Source organism: Macaca thibetana, chromosome 3 (genome assembly GCF_024542745.1).
Source record: "Macaca thibetana thibetana isolate TM-01 chromosome 3, ASM2454274v1, whole genome shotgun sequence".
Lineage (NCBI taxonomy): Eukaryota > Metazoa > Chordata > Mammalia > Primates > Cercopithecidae > Macaca > Macaca thibetana.
Genome location: NC_065580.1, coordinates 141383465 through 141401226, shown reverse-complemented (window position 1 = coordinate 141401226; position 17762 = coordinate 141383465). Strand labels below are relative to the sequence as shown.

Genomic DNA, 17762 nt, shown 5'->3' with positions numbered 1-17762 from the left:
CTCTTTTCAGTGGCTTCGCTGAGCACATGACATAGGGCCATGCTACTATCTCCAGTTTACAGATGTAGAAACTGAGGCTCAGTGATTGCAAGTAGCTTCCCAGCTGCTACTGATCACAATAAAACATTATAAAAAGCTAACAGGAAGGGAGATAGAAGGTCCTCTGCTGCTCTGGTGCATCTGCCATTCCCTGCTAAGCATCACCATGGGAAATAGTGAGACTCAAGGCTGCAACCACAAATTGGTTGAGATTTGTGTTCCTGTCTCAAGTGTTACTCCCAGCGGCACCCCCATGGGTCTTCTAGAACAAAGGACTCCATCTCATCTCAGCAGGGAGGAGGAAAGATACATTTTCTGACCATATCAGTAGCATTGCTGGAGGATCTCCCTATGTTCCCACACTGAGAGGTGCACAGAACACACTCAGACAAGTAAAGATTCCAGTGTCATCTGATGATTATCAACAACTTCATTAGCTCACCTAAACCCAGAGCCTTTCTTATTTGATTTTTTAGAAACAAAACTCTTATGGAAATGAATATGTTTTCTTCTTTCCTCTAAAACACATACTTGGCTAAGATGATTCTTATTCTAAGATGAAAATTTACCTGCCTTACAAACTTCAGGAGGTGGTCTGACTGGTTGGAATCTACACCAATGGTGATAGACTAATCATTGCTTGGGACTCAAATGCAACCGGCACTGTGTCTTAACTAATGCAATTGGTGTTGCTCTGCAAAGGAAGATAATCGAAGGCATGTTCTGCCACTTAATTCCACAGAAGGTAACATCTTCTAACATGTAGGAACTTGACTACCGACAGCTGCACTGAATGTGTCAAGGAAGATACACCCGACCACCACATGCCTCTCCCCTTCTCTTTTCCTGTATTCAAGCATTCATCATGTTTTTTAAAGCTCTCAGTACTGTGCTCTCAGTACTGTGCTCCCAACCAAAGTTGGTCTTGGTCAACTTTGTACCCTAAGCACATAGAGCAGAGACAAACAAGCAGATAATTATAGTACAGCTAAGGAAAAATAATCATACAATTTTAAGAAATACAAGGTCCTTATCAACAATGAAAGACTTATCTTCTTTCTCAGTCTGGTTTCATTGGATCAAAGTTTAATCTCAACATTCAGAGAAGCATTAGTCTCAGATATCAGCATCAGTGGACAGGCTGTCCAGGGACTCAATGATGCAAGGAACACCATCACTCCAATGTTTTCATCCTTTTATATTGGTAGCCCAAGTGGTACCTCTTCTGGGAAGCTTGTCCTGACCTCCAGTGGCCAAGTGAATTGCTAGTGGTAAGGGGAGGCAACACTGCTCTGGAATTATATGTGTATTATATTCAAATTTCACAGGTCATGATCTTGAGGATGTAAACCAAAAAAAAAAAAAGGAAGAATTCTCTCCCTGGTACTCAGCTCTCAGGTCCCCATTCTTCTCAGTAGGGGAAAACTTGATTTTGCAGGTCGCGGTGACCAGGTGGTATCTAAGTTTTGTTTTTATTTATTTATTTTTAAAATTGTTTTGAGGCAGGGTCTCACTCTGTTGCTCAGGCTGGAGTTCAGTGCTGTGATTATAGCTCACTGTAGCTTCCACGTCCTGGGCACAAGTGATCCTCCCACCTCAGCCTCCTTAGTAGTTGGGAATACAGACATGCAACCATGGCCAGCTAATTTGTAGTACAGATGGGGTCTAGCTATGTTGCCCAGGCTGGTCTCAAACTCCTGGTCTCAAGTGACCTCCTGCTGCTGTCTCCTAAAGTTCTGGGATTTCAGATGGGAGCCACCACACCTGGCCTTTAAATTTTGGTGGCTGGAAGAGGGGCATAGCTAATGCTTTTGGGCCTCATGCTTGGAGGTGGTGTTGAGGAGAGTGACAGGTGCATGGACATGCTCTCTTGGCACTGGAGGAGGTAGGTGTCTCACTTTGATGCCGCTGTATGTTGGTTAGCCTGTATGCCTACTGTGTTCAGAGCATGTGGCAAGCACTAAATATTAAAGAATCGGAATCTTTGCCCTTATGAAGCTAGCACTCATATAGGAGAAAGAGACACCAAACAGCCACACAAATAATACTGAATTACAAATTAGGATAAATGCTATGAAGTAAAAGAATCCTTTACTTAAGCTGCCAGCGGTATCAGACACAGTTGATCCTTCTTTCTTTCCCTAAACTCCATCTCTCTTTGAAAGATATGAATGCAACAGAATCAACAAGACTTGACGGATGGGAAGTGTGAGACCTTGGATATTCCTGGGCCTGTTTCCTCATCTTTCCATGGGGGAAACTGACCAGAATTGGCTTATGAAGACCAAGGTTCTCCTTGATCAAATTAGAAGACCCTTGCAGGACTGCCTGCCTCTCAGCCTCTGTGTCCCTCTAGGATTTTCGAAGGCATTCCCTGTCCTCTATTCTCCTTCTCTTATCGATCGCTTAGGCTCCACCTATGGGCAGGAGAAAGAGCAAAGGTGGGGTAGCATGGAACTGGGAGAAGATAACCACCCACTTAGGCCCTGAACTTTAAATTCTGGATTGGTTTCTTAACTGAGATTGCAGAGAAAGGGTTTCACACATGCTCACACCCACTCACACACAGCTCTTACTCCAGGAAACAATAATGAATATGTGTCGTGCTAAGTACTTGCCCTGCATTAACTGATTCAATCTGTCCAACAACCCCATGGTATTGATATTTTTATGATCCCTGTTTTACAGATGAGCAAACTAAGCCACAGGAAGGTTAACTGACCCATCCAAAGTTACATCACTAATTGCTCTAGCAGAGCTAGGATTCATATTTAGATCCTCTAGCCTGAGAGCCCAGGGTATAATCTTTTGACACAGGCCCAGCCTTGCCCAAGGTCACACAGAGTTAGTGGGGAACTAGCAATGCAGTCCCGGCCTTCTGAACAGGTAGTGGCCAGAGCTCTGCCCATACGCTGGAACAAAGTGAGGTGCCTTAGCAAACTCATCAGTGAGGGCTGCAGTGAAGCAATGTCCTTCCTTCTCTCTTCCCGCCCTTCCCTGAAGCATAAGCACGTCTGTAGACTTTATGACAAAAAAGAAGAGGGGCTGTCTCTCTCCTGCCGCCTTGTGAAGAAGGTGCCTTCTTCCCCTTTGCCTCCTGCCATGATTGAGTTTCCTGAGGCCTCCCCAAACATATGGAACTGTGAGTCAATTAAATGTCTTTTCTTTAAAAATTAATAAAAAGAAGAAGAGGACGAGGACTTAATCATGACTGTTTGCTTTCTACTCCATTCTAGAGTCTCTATTTCTTGATAAAGTAACAACTAACATCTCCATGGAAATTCACAATTTACACAGTTCTTTCCCAACTCTTTTAATGATCAGCAAGAAAACTTTGTAAGATGAGTAGTGTTAGGATGATTTAACTCACACTTTATAGATGTGGAAACAGACAGTTAGAAAGAGACTTCAGAAGTGACTAAGCCATGAAGCCAGGGCATGGAGAAGGACATTGGGATTACAAATTGTGCCAGTGGCATTCTTGCTGGGATTCCAAGGAGGCTCCTAAAACAACATGGCAGGTTGTGTCAGCCACACATGAGATAAATATTTCCCTCTACACCTCCCAGTACACTGCCAATGTAGTTATAAAATGCTACAGAGCTGGTCATGACCATGAAAACAACATGTGCATCCTACCAAATTGTGTACTCAGTGAACTCATGGTTTCAGCAGAAAGGGTAATGTTGCAAATAATTCCGACATGTCGCAATCAGAATCATTTGTGTTTCCAGGAAAGCAAAAAGTAAAAGGTGATGAAACCAACATGTAAAAGAGAATTCAAAGATTGTGAGGCAAATTTCAGAAGAGCACGTGAAAGGGAATTAATGAAACAGGAAATTGGTGAAGGAAATGAAGATCATCACGAGATGTGTTACAAAACGTCAGCAAAACCTACACCGCTTCTTATACTCCTTATTTCAGTAACCTCCTAACTTGTTTTGCCTGACCCTGGGCAGGCCTTATCCAGGGAATTTGCTATTCAGTCACCAGACAGCATCTCAAAAAACATAGATCTTGAAACATGTTTCCTTGGCTTCAGTCCCTCCAACTGCTCCTATCACCCACAGGATAAAATCTTTCCTTGGCTTCAGTCCCTCCAACTGCTCCTATCACCCACAGGATAAAATCTAAGTATCTCTAGGAAGTAACACAAGACCCTTTCTCATCTGGCCACTGTTAGCTTCTTCAGTCTGTCTCAGTCCACTTCTCCAAATGTACATGATGTTTTAAGCAAATGGTGTGATTGGCCAGTCCCCAGGCTCTACAAATATGACATGTCCGTGTCTCCTTGTGTCCACACAAGCTGTTCTTCAGCATAGAGTGGGTCCAACCCAGCTTCCATCTGGTGCATTCCTAACCATCCTTTAGGAGTCAACCAGCGCATCATCTCCCCAACAAGCCTCTTCCATGACCTCAGCAGGCAAGTGCTGGAGAGGATCCCACTAGTGCTTTCTCACAGTTTTAACAGCCGAACTCAAAGTGGCTGTCATCCTGGGATGCTCACAACATTCACATGCCTGGGGAGCTTCTAAAAACCACAGGTCCACTGGGTGTGGTGGCTCATGCCTGTAATCTCAGCACTTTGGGAGGCCAAGGTGGGCAGATCATGAGGTCAGGAGTTTGAGACCAGCCTGGCCAAGAGACAAGCCTGGCCAATATTGTAAAACTCCATCTCTACTAAAAATACAAAAATTAGCCAGGCATGTTGGTGGGTGCCAGTAATCCCAGCTACTCAGGAGGCTGAGGCAGGAGAATCGCTTGAACCCAGGAGGTGGAGGTTGCAGTGAGCCGAGATCGGGCCATTGCACTCCAACTCCAGCCTGGGTGACAGAGCAAGACTCCAACTCAAAAAACAAACAAACAAACAAAACCCCCACAGGTTCCTGGGCCTACCAGAAATGAGAAGGGGTTGCCCAGGGGCCTAACAATGAGGAGGCAGGGACCATTGAGGGCCATCTGGAGAGAATCCAAAGTGTCCCATCAATCCAGAGACATGAAAAAGAAGGCATCATGCCCAACTCATTCCATGAGGGCCACATGATCCAAATCAGAAAAAAATCAGGACCACAAAGGAAGATGGCATGCCAGTCTCATTCATGAGCATCAGTGCAAAAATCCTGAACAAAATAGTAGCAAGCCAGAGACAGCAGTGATCAAAGATGATGCACCATGACCAAGTTGTTTCAACCACTCAAGATTCTTGAGTTAACGACTCAAGAATCATTAACAGAGAAAAAGTATAAATACCAATGATCTCGTCAACACGTTAAAGGAGAACGGTTATAAGACCATCTCAATGGTTTTAGGGAAAGCCTTCGATAGTTCAATAATAATATATTAATGATATATGATAATAATATTCAACTCTCATTTATGATATAAAAAACCTTCAACAACTAATAGCAAGAAATTTTCTTAATCTGATGAAAGCATCCAGAAAAAAACAAAAAAACTCAGAGAAAACATTATTCTTACTAGTATAAAAGAAATATCCTGTTATACCTTCTTAATGTTTACCATGTGCACATATTACCTTTTCAAAACTAGTAACTTTTTTTAAACAAAAAAAAACCTATCAATTAACTTACTTTTTTCTGTAATTGAAAAGAATATGACAGCTTGTCCTTGTCAGAAGTCCAGCTTGTGATTCACCTGGGGTCAACACAGGACAAGGTTTAATAATCACTGAAATAATTAAACATTGTAATGACTCATGAGACTGCTTGAACTGACATGATTTCAAGGGCACCGAGAGGCTGGGGGAAAGCAGAGGGTCAGCAAATTCATTTAGCTGAGATAACCTCAGTTTACAAACTGAGTTTATGACCTTTAGTTGGGACATGAGTTTCTTTGATAATCAAATGAAAGGAATGAACCGTGTGCCCAGGATAAACCAGCATCCAGCATTTTTGCATGCAGTTCCGAGGGGACCCCAGAGAGACATGTCACTAGGAAGTTTGCCAAACCCAGTGACTTTCCAGGGGGCCTACCCACCCAAGTGCAGCCCATGCCTGACACCCAGCCCTCAATGCCCTATTCTGATCGGTTACATGGTTATCTCCAGAACCATGGGCCCTCTCTATCAGTGTGAATGGGTCTCCACTCTGCCCAGTGCTATGACACAACACCGGGGAACAGAACCGTAAGGGAAGGTGTGAACAAGACCTTTGCAGACAGAGCCATACGAAAACCCTAGGTGGGGGTACTTCACCACACGGAGGGAACTGGAGAGACACCAGGAGTTCTGCGAAGGCAGAGACAAGGGGACCTGGAACAACCTGGGGTGAAGTCTTCCTAAAGGAGTGACTGTTTGCATTATCATAGACAGAGAAGTGTTTGGACAGAAGAAGGGAAGGTGAGAAGCATTTCAGGCTGTGAGAATGCTCCAGCTTTTTTTAGTAATAAAAAAATAGAAAAAGTAGAAATTGCTTTTAACTTTGTGTATTGAATAAGCAAGAAATGGCATCCCAACCTTTTTTCTTTATTATTATTATTGTTGTTTAGACAGAGTCTTGCTGCATTGCCTAGGCTGGATTGCAATGGCACAATCTTGGCTCACTACCACCTCAACCTCCCAGGCTCAAGCAATCCTCCTGCTTCAGCCTCCTACGATGGGCATGTATCACCATGTGTGGCTAATTTTTTGATGTTTTGTAGACATGAAGTCTGATCTTGAACTGACTTGGTAGAATGGTCTTGAATTTCTGGCCTCAAATGATCCTCCTGTCTCAACCTTGCAAAGCACGGGGATTACAGGCATGAACTGCTGAGCTCAGCCACTTTATTATTAACAAGGTTGAATATTTCTGTATTTTTGATAGCTGTGTTCCTTCTTTGAAAAAATGTTCATGTCCTTTGCCCTTGTGATACCCATTGGAGTTGCTTTGTTTTTCATGTCAAGCTATAATAAATATAATTTAACTGGCAAAGAGAGAATGGCCCAGCTTAACCCTTATTATCATTGTTGTCATTTCTTGGTTGCAAGGTACAGTGTCTGTATTGAGGCAATTTTAATTACTGCTAATAAAGAAGCCATCTGGGCCGGGCGCGGTGGCTCAAGCCTGTAATCCCAGCACTTTGGGAGGCCGAGGCGGGTGGATCACGAGGTCAGGAGATCGAGACTATCCTGGCTAACATGGTGAAACCCCGTCTCTACTAAAAATACAAAAAACTAGCCGGGCGTGGTGGCGGGCGCCTGTAGTCTCAGCTACTTGGGAGGCTGAGGCGGGAGAATGGCGTGAACCCGGGAGGCGGAGCTTGCAGTGAGCCGAGATCGCGCCACTGCACTCCAGCCTGGGAGACACAGCGAGACTCCGTCTCAAAAAAAAAAAAAAAAAAAAAAAAAAAGAAGCCATCTGGCCAGGCATCATGCCAGCATGTGGATCTTATACTTGCAAGGCAAAGGTTCTGCCCTCCACCGGTCAGCAAGAGGCTTGAGGCTGAGCGGAGACCCCAGACAACATTGCTGGGTTTGGCAGGCACCATAGTGACCTGTCCCATGCCTGTTAGTGTATATTTCTGAGATGTAAAACATGTTTAGAGGTGAAATTCACATAACATAAAATTAACCATTTTTTAATGATTATCCAATCTGAGGACTGAAAATTAACCATTTTAAGGTGAACAAATCAGTGGGATTCAGTACATTCTGTGTTCTGCAATCACTACCTTTATCTAGTTGCAAAACGTTCCCATCATTCCAAAATAAAGCCTGTACCAGTTGAGCAGTTTCTCCCCAGTCTCGCCTCTCCCCAGACCCTGGCATCCACGGTGGCACATTCTGTCTCTCTGGGCTTCTGGATATTTTATATGATGCAATATATGGACTTTTGTTTCCGGCCTTCACTTCATAGAATATTTTTGAGGTTCATCTGTTCTGTAGCATGTGTCAATATTTCATTGCGTTTATGGCTGAATAATATTCCATTGAATGGATAGACCACAATTTATTTATCCATCCATCGATGGACATGTGGACTATCTGCACCTTTTGGCTATTGTGAATTGGACTGTTAGGAATATGTGAGTCCATATATTTAAGTAACCGTTTTTAATCCTCTTAGATGTATAACTTGGAGAGGAATTGCTGGGTCACACAGAAATTCTGTTTAACTTTTTGAGAAACCTCCAAGCTGTTTTCCATAGTGGCAGCACCATATTACATTCTCATCCGCAGTAGGTGAGAATTCCAGTTTTTCCACGTTCTTGCCAACACTTCCTATCTTCCTTTTTTAAAAAAAATAGCCATCTGAGTGGCTGTGAAGTGGTAACTTTTCTGGGATTTTGACTTTGTGCAACCACAAAGAACTAAGAACCTGCGAGAAGATGCCAGAGACAGAGGAGGACAAGAAAAAGGTGTGGCTGGGAAGCTGACAAAGGTGGCCCCTGAGCTTTCTATTTTTGTTTGTTTGTGTTTGTTTCTGTTTTCGAGATGGAGTCTTGCTCTGTTGCCCAGGCTGGAGTGCACTGGCACAATCTTGGCTCACTGTAACCTCTGCCTCTTGGGCTCAAGCAGTTCTTATGCCTCAGCCTCCCAAGTAGCTGGGATTAGAGGCATGCACCACCATGCCTAGCTAATTTTTTGTATTTTCAGAAGCAATGGGATTTTGCCATGTTGCCCAGACTGATCTTGAACTCCTGAGCTCAGGTGATCTGCCTGCCTCAGCCTCCCAAAGTGCTGGGATTACAGGCATGGACCACCACGCCCAGCCAGGTTCCTGGACTTTCTATGGACTCCAGAGACATCTCGTTCTGTAGAGAGAAGACAGCGAGTAGGGATCCTTGGAATACAACTGACTTGCAGGCCCTGTATGAGTTATTTAAACTTCCTCAGTCTCAGTTGCCTAATCTATAAAATGGGTGTTAATGATTCTGTCTTTCCCTCCCAAAGGAGCCCAGAGGAGACCAGACCCTGGCCTGTGATCTGCACTGGGCTTGGGACCTAGATCTGTGAGTCTGGCTGGTGCTGGCTTTGACTAGAGAAAATGGAGGATATTACCAAGCCTGGTACCTGACTCTTGGCAGTCCTTCCATAAACGTTTGCTCAATATGAAAACAGTTAGTTCAGTAGTTGCCGAGAGAGAGGACAAAAGTTATAGAGTAACCCTACATTACACAATGTATTTTCTTTTTATCAGAAGGGGAGACATGAGTTCAAGTTTTATTGAACAAATAATTAAAAGGTTGGGCATTTGTTAAGCAGGGTCTCTGAGCCACAGAGTGACCTATGGAAGGGAGCATTGGAGAAGGCAGGAATTGGAAGGTGGGAAACAGCCAGATCAGACCAGACATGTAGGATTAGGAGGAAATGAAGAGACAACCAAAACAGTATTGTCAGAATGAAGTCATCACAGGAGTCCAGACCCCTCCAAATCTGTTGTTTACTCACTTGACCATGGGCAAAATCCTTTTACTCTCATTCCCTATCTAGCCATTAGAACCACATGTTCTTGATGTCCAAGATTCTGTGAGCTAAGTTCAAAGCTTCCGAGGCTGCAGATCACGAGACAGAAATAAAATGCAGTCATTGTGGCTGAAATCAGCAGCCAGCTAAAATATGTTGCAATTTAAGTAATACCACCAGTGATGACACATATCTGATATTTTCCTACAGCACTGTCTTACTGGCGTAATCTTTGTTGACTATTAAACAATGAACTCAACTTTGCACATGAACCTTAGGAAGTTCAGATTATAATGACTACTGCAGACAGGTTGAGAATATGAAGTAGGCTTACCCCAAAACACATTATTAGGGTCAATTCCAGTGACTGCCATTGAAAGTCAAGGTTTATTTGACAGGTTTAATTCTCTCAGAATATGTACATCGAAGTAGAACCTGAAAGACAGCCACTTCCATGCCCAGTAATTATTATTATTATTATTAATTATACTTTAAGTTCTGGGGTACACGTGCAGAACGTGCAGTTTTATTACGTAGGTATACACGTGCCATGGTCGTTTGCTGCACCCATCGACCCATCACCTACATTAGGTATTTCTCCTAATGCTATCCCTCCCCTAGGCCCCCACTCCCCAACACGCCCCAGTGTGTGACATTCCCCTCCCTGTGTCCATGTGTTCTCATTGTTCAACTCCCACTTATGAGTGACAACACGCAGTGTTTGGTTTTCTGCTGTTGTGTTAGTTTGCTGAGAATGGTGGTTTCCAGCTTCATCCATGTCCCTGCAAAGGACGTGAACTCATCCTTTTTTATGGCTGCATAGTATTCCACAGTGTATATGTGCCACATTTTCTTTATCCCGTCTATCATTGATGGGCTTTTGGGTTGGTTCCAGGTCTTTGCTATTGTAAATAGTGCTACAATAAACATACGTGTGCGTGTGTCTTTATAGTAGAATGATTTATAATCCTATGGGTATATACCCAGTAATGGAACGGCTGGGTCAAATGATATTTCTAGTTCTAAATCCGTGAGGAATTGCCACACTGCACAACGGTGGAAGCCACCTCTTCCCTGAGGAGCTCTGTCCCAGGGAGACAGGGGTTTTATCTATAAGTCCCTGACTGGGGCTGCTGCCTTTTTTCAGAGATGCCCTGCCCAGAGAGGAGAAATCTAGAGAGGCAGTATGGCGACAGTGGCCTTACTGAGCTGTGGTGAGCTCCACCCAGTGCAAACTTCCCAGCCGCTTTGTTTACACTGTGAGGGTAAAATCGCCTACTCAAGCCTCAGCAATGGAAGGTGCCCCTCCCCCCACCAAGCTCGAGTGTCCCAGGTCAATCTCAGACTGCTGCTGTGCTGGCAGCCAGAATTTCAAGCCCAGTGGATCTTTGTTTGCTGGGTTCCAAGGGAGTGGCGCCCGCTGAACCAGACCACTTGGCTCCCTGGCTTCAGCCCCCTTTCCAGGAGAGTGAATGGTTCTATCTCACTGGCATTCCAGGTGCCAATGGGGTATGGAAAAAAAAACACTCCTGCAGCTAGTTCAGTGTCTGCCCAAATGGCTGCCCAGTTTCGTGCTTGAAACCCAGGGCCCTGGTGGCATGGGCACCAGAGGGAATCTCCTGGTCTGTGGGTTGCAAAGACCATGGGAAAAGCGCAGTATCTGGGCCAGAGAGCACGGTTCCTCAGGCTTAGTCCCTTATGCTTCCTGGGTGAGGCGACACCCCACCCTGCTTCGGCTCACGCTCCGTGAGCTGCACCCTCTGTCCAACCAGTCCCAATGAGATAAACCAGGTACCTCAGTTGGAACCAGGTACCTCAGGTGCAGAAATCACCTGCCTTCTGTGTCAATCTCACTGGGAGTTGCAGACTGGAGCTGTTTCTATTCGTCCATCTTGCCAGCAGTCCAGAAATTATGTTCTCCAAAGAAAAGGCCCCATGCAAACTGGCTGAAACAAAATGGGTTTATACCCATGAAATAATCCAGGGGACTTTAGTCAATAAAACTCAATGCTGGTAAAGTTACTTTAAATAATTTTGGTAAAGTTATAACAACAAAAGCCAAAATTTAAAAAATATTTTTAGGAAAGAGGCAGGGACTGTGTGGTATTCTTTTAGTACTGTGACAACCTGGTAGAGATGGATTCTCCTTTTTTTATTTTTCATTTTTTTTGCTAGAAAGTGACTTGAAACCATATGAAAATATGAAAATATAAAGTTCTTTGGTAAAAGTAAATATATGTACAAATGTAAAACCTGGATTATTGAAACTTAGGCTTGCAGCTCCTCTTCTAATACTTTTATAGGATATAAAAGACCAAAGCATAACAAAAAACTATGTCTATGTAAATGGGTACATGATATATAAAGATGTAATTTGTGACATAAATAACATAAAGGAGGGAGTGCAGAGCTGTAAAGGAGTAGTGGTTTTTAATGAAATTGAAGTTAAATTGTTATCAATTTAAAATACATTGTTATGACCTTAAGAAGTTTTATGTAATCACCATGGTAACCACAAAGAAAGTATCTACAGAATATACACAATAGAAAATGAGAAGGTAATCAAAACATGTCACTGTAAAATATCAACCAAACACAAAGAAAGGCAATAAGAAAATGAGGGACAAAAAAGCTGTAAGATATGCAGAGGACAAACAACAAAATCACAATAGTAAGTCCTTCTATCAGTATGTTTTAAATGTAAATATATTAAATATATTAGACCCCTCTAAAGACACAGATTGCCAGAGGGAATAAAACAAATGGGATCCAACTATATTCTGTCTACAAGTGACTCACTTTAGATCTAAAAACATGCATAGGTTGAAAGTGAAAGAATAGAAAAAGATATTCCCTGCAAATAATAATCAAAAGATAGAAGGAGTGGCTATACTAACACTAATATCATACAAGATTGACTTTAGTTCAAAAACTGTTACAAGAAACAAAGAACATTGCATAATGACAAAAGGGTGAATTAACCTAAAAGATACAATAATTATAAACATATATGTACTGAACATCAGAGCTCCTAAGTATATGACACAAACATTGATAGAATTGAATGAGAAAATAAATAGCTCTACAATAATAGTAAGAGACTTCAATAGTCAACTTTCAATATTAAACAGAACAACTAGACAGAGGATAATAGGGAAATAGGGGACAAGAACAATACTATAGGCCAATTAGACCCAACAGACATATACAGAACATTCCACCCAACAATAGTAGAAGACACATTTTTCTCAAGTGCATATAAAACATTGTTCAGGATATACCATGCATTAGGCCACAAAACAAGCCTTAATAAATTTAAAAAGATTGAAATCATGTAATGTATCTTTTCCAATCACAATTAAGTAAAACTAGACATCAACAGCAGAAGGAAAACTGGCAAATTCACAAATATATGAAAATTAAACAGGCCGGGCGCGGTGGCTCAAGCCTGTAATCCCAGCACTTTGGGAGGCTGAGACGGGCGGATCACGAGGTCAGGAGATCGAGACCATCCTGGCTAACACGGTGAAACCCCGTCTCTACTAAAAATACAAAAAACTAGCCGGGCGAGGTGGCGGGCGCCTGTAGTCCCAGCTACTCGGGAGGCTGAGGCAGGAGAATGGCGTAAACCCGAGAGGCAGAGCTTGCAGTGAGCTGAGATCCGGCCACTGCACTCCAGCCCCAGCGGCAGAGCGAGACTCTGTCTCAAAAAAAAAAAAAAAAAAAAAAAAAAAAAAAAAAAAAAATTAAACACACTCTTAAACAACCAATGGGTCAAAGAATAAATCACAAGAGAAATTAGAAAATATCTCGAGACAAATTATTATGAAAACAAAAAAAACCAACTGATGAGATGCGGCAAAACAATGCTAAAAGGGAAACTTGTAGTTATAAACATTTCCATTAAAAAAGAAGTTCCCCAATGAATATATTGTGTGCGTGTGTCTTTATGGCAGAATATTTACATTCCTTTGGGTAAATACCCAATAATGTGATTGCTGAGTCAAATGGCAATTCTGTTTTAAGTTATTTCAGAAATTGCCAAACTCCTTTCCACAGTGGCTTTACTTACAATAGAAAAGACATGGAATCAACCTAAATGCCCATCAATGACAGACTGGGTAAAAAAAAAAAAATGTGGCACACATACACCATGGAATACTATGCAGCCATTAAAAAAGAATGTGATCATGTCCTTTGCAGGAACATGAGTGGAGCTGGAAGCCATTATTCTAAGTTAACTAACACAGGAACAGAAAACTAAATACCACATGTTCTCACTTATGAGTGATAGCTAAACATCAAGTATATATGGACACAAAGAAGAAAACAACAGACACTGGGGCCTACTTGGGGGTAGAGGGTAGGAGAAGGGTCAGGGTAAAAAAAAACTACCTATCCTATGCTATGTTTATTGTCCCAGTGACAAAATTGTCTGCACAACAAACACCTGGGACATGTAATTTACCTATATAACAAATCTGTTATATAATTTACCTATATAACAAACTTTAGGCTCATGTACCCCTGAATCTAAGCTAAAACTTAAGAAAACAGTGCTCCCAGATGGCCATATGTAGCTGTGCTGCAGAGAGGCATAGAGGAGCACCCCCACCCTCACCCACTGCCCCGGACCCTTGTAATCATCCCACTTCTCTGTGCCTGGGGCAAGACCCAGCCAGCCCCAGGCACCATGCTGCCCTAGGACCAGACCTTCTGACAGCTCCTGGCACCCAAGACCCCCTCCCCTGCTGTAAGTTGATGCACACAGTTCTTCCAGTCCTATTTTTTAATGGATTATGATCCACACCCATTGAAGATACCAACACAAAGCAGTGTGTCCCAGATGGTAGAGCAGCCTGGCTAGGTGTTTTGTAGACAACAGGGCAAGAAGAGTTTGGAGCCATGAAGGAACAGTGTATGAGGACTGGTGAGGGTTTCCTATTGATCTTTTCAGGCACAGATGAGGCGGTTTTGAAGAAACCTATAAATTCCAAAGACAGATTCTCCTCAGAGTGAAGGAGCATGGTGAGTTTCCAATGATTTTTATGGGTAATAAAGCAGCTCTGGATCATGAAAGACAAGAAACACAGGAAAAACAACATTTAGCACAGCAAGGTAAGGTAATATACATGGAGGTATCAGCAAAGATTAGGATGAATGCAGAGGGTGCCTTTTTTTTTTTTTTTTTTTTTTTTTTTTTTGAGACAAGATCTTGCTCTGACACCCAGGCTGGAGTGCAGTGCAGTGGTGTGATCACAGCTCACTGCAGCTTTGAATTTTTGGGCTTAAGTGATCCTCTCGCCTCAGCTTCTGGTGTAGCTGGAACCACAGACCACCAGGCCCAACTTATTTGTCTTTCTAAGGGATGGAGTCTTTCTATGTTGCCCTGGCTGGTCTTGAACTCCTGGGCACAAGTGATCCTCCTGTCTTGGTCTCCCAAGGTGCTGAGATTACAGGCATGAGCCACCATGACCGGTCTCAAGCTTTCTATGAACATGTCTGGATTATAAGGAAATTTCAAGAGCAAAATGTCTTCTTTCACTGGAACCAACATGGGAAGAAAAAGGCAAGAAGGGCTGACATCATGTCATTTTTCTAGAATCTCTTGAGTTTTATCTACCAAATGCCAGGGAAAGGCCTCATCTCCTCCTTCTCTCCCTACAGTTTACATCTTGTGGGTACTTTTCTAGCCTTAGACAAATGATGACCCTGTTAGCTTTACAACAAGAAGCTGGCTAGTTCTTTCCATGAAGCTAATGCAATGGTCATTTTCAAGCAAATTTAAAGGAAGCACCAAGGAGGCTTCATAGATTATCCAATTTCTTTAAAAGATATGTCTGTGTATACACAGACACATTCTTTTTATTGGTACTTACATTTTGATAGAATCAAAACAGTCTTGGAACCTAGGCCACTTGCCAAGCTGAAGCCACAGGCTGTGAAATAATTTTTAATTTCTGGAATCAGGTTGTCTACTGTTACTCCATATAAAAATATGTAGGTTTTTATTGTGATTTTTTGGCCTATTTTTAAAATTTCAATGTCAACTTTAGGTAACCTTAAATACATTGAATTGAATCTACAGAAGTGAGACATCTCAGTATCAAAATGCCTATTGTACTTATGGATTAAAAACTGCTTATAAAAGCCTGTGTTGCAGAATTGGAAAAAAAAAATTTAAAGTTCATATGAAACCAAAAAAAAGCCTGCATTGCCAAGACAATCCTAAGCAAAAAGAGCAAAGCTGGAGATATCATGCTACCTGACTTCAAACCATACTACAAGTCTACAGTAACCAAAACAGCATGGTACTGGTACCAAAACAGAGATATAGACCAATGGAACAGAACAGAGGCCTCAGAAATAACACCACACATCTACAACTATCTGATCTTTGATGAACCTGACAAAAACAAAAAATGGGGAAAGGATTCCCTATTTGATAAATGGTACTGGGAAAACTTGCTAGCCATATGTAGAAAGCTGAAACTAGATCCCTTCCTCACACCTTATACAAAAATTAATTCAAGATGGATTAAAGACTTAAATATTAGACCTAAAACCATAAAAACCCCTGAAGAAAACCTAGGCAATACCATTCAACACAAAGGCATGGGCAAGGACTTCATGACTAAAACACCAAAAGCAATGGCAATAAAAGCCGAAATAAACAAATGGGATATAATTAAACTAAAGAGCTTCTGCACAGCAAAATAAACTACCATCAGAGTGAACAAACAATCTACAGAATGGAGGAAAATTTTTGCAATCTACCCTTCTGACAAAGGGCTAATATCCAGAATCTACAAAGAATTTAAACAAATTTATGAGAAAAAAATCAAACAACCCCATCAAAAAGTAGGCAAAGGATATGAACAGACACTTCTCAAAAGAAGACATTTTTGCAGCCAACAGACACAAGAGAAAATGTTCATCATCACTGGTCATCAGAGAAATACAAATCAAAATCACAATGAGATACCATCTCACACCAATTAGAATAGCAATCATTAAAAAGTCAGGAAAAAAAGGGCACTGGAGAGGATGTGGAGAAAGAGGAAATCTTTTACACTGTTGGTGGGAGTGCAAACTAGTTCAACCATTATGGAAGACAGTGTGGCGATTCCTCAAGGATCTAGAACTAGAAATACCATTTGACCCAGCCATCCCATTACTAGGTATACACCCAAAGGATTATAAATCATGCCACTATAAAGACACATGCACACGTATGTTTATTGCAGCACTATTCACAATAGCAAAGACTTGGAACCAATGCAAATGTCCATCAATGATAGATTGGATTAAGAAAATGTGACACATATATACCAGGGAATACTATGCAGCCATTAAAAAGTTCGTGTCCTTTGTAGGGACATGGATGAAGGTGGAAACCATCATTCTGAGCAAACTAATGAGATTTACTCCTGGAACGCAACAGCGATTCAGCAGATGACAATCAACCAATGTATACCATATTAACAGAATGAAGAGGAAAAAAAAGACTACATCATTGATGATTTCAATTGATGCAGAAAAAAGTATTTGACAAAATTTAACACCATTCCATGATGAAAGCACTCAATAAATTAAGAATAGAAGGAAATTAGCTCAACATAATAAAAGCCACATATGAAAAAGCCACATATAACATCATTTCCATTGATGAAAGACTGAAAACTTTTTCTGCTTGATCAGGCACAAGACAAGGATATCTACTTTACCACTTCTATTCAACATAATACTGGAAACACTAGCCAAATCATTTAACTAAGAAACATAAATAAAACGCATCCAAGTTAGAGTGGAAGAAGTAAAAGTATCCCTGTTCACAAATGACATTATTTTATATGTAACAACCACTGAAGATTCCACAAGAAAAGCTGCTAGAACTAATAAGCAAATTTGGCATGGCTGAGCATGGTGGCTCATGCCTATAATCCCAAGCACTTTGGGAGGCTGAGCTGGGAGGATTGCCTGAGATTAGGAGTTCAAGACAAGTTTAGCAAAGTTGCAAGATGCAAAATCAACACACAAAAATCAGTTGTGTTTCTATACACTAACCATGAGCAGTCTGAAAAGGAAATTAAGAAAAAAAATCCATTTACTATAACATCGAAAAGAATAAAATACTTAGGAATAAACTTAACCAAGAAGGGAAGAGACATACATTGAAAACTACAAAACATTGCTTAAAGAAATTAAAGACACCAATAAATGGAAAGGCATTTCATGTTTATGAATTGGAAGACTTAATATACTTACAATGTCAATACTACTCAAAGATATTTGTAAATTTAATGCAGTTTCTGTC

General features: G+C 41.7%; 1 pseudogene; it reads left to right on the top strand.

The window, feature by feature from the left end:
- The first annotated feature begins 6092 nt into the window (after positions 1-6092).
- On the top strand, positions 6093-15187 carry LOC126950938 (ras-related protein R-Ras2-like; annotated as a pseudogene).
- Positions 15188-17762: the final 2575 nt, after the last annotated feature.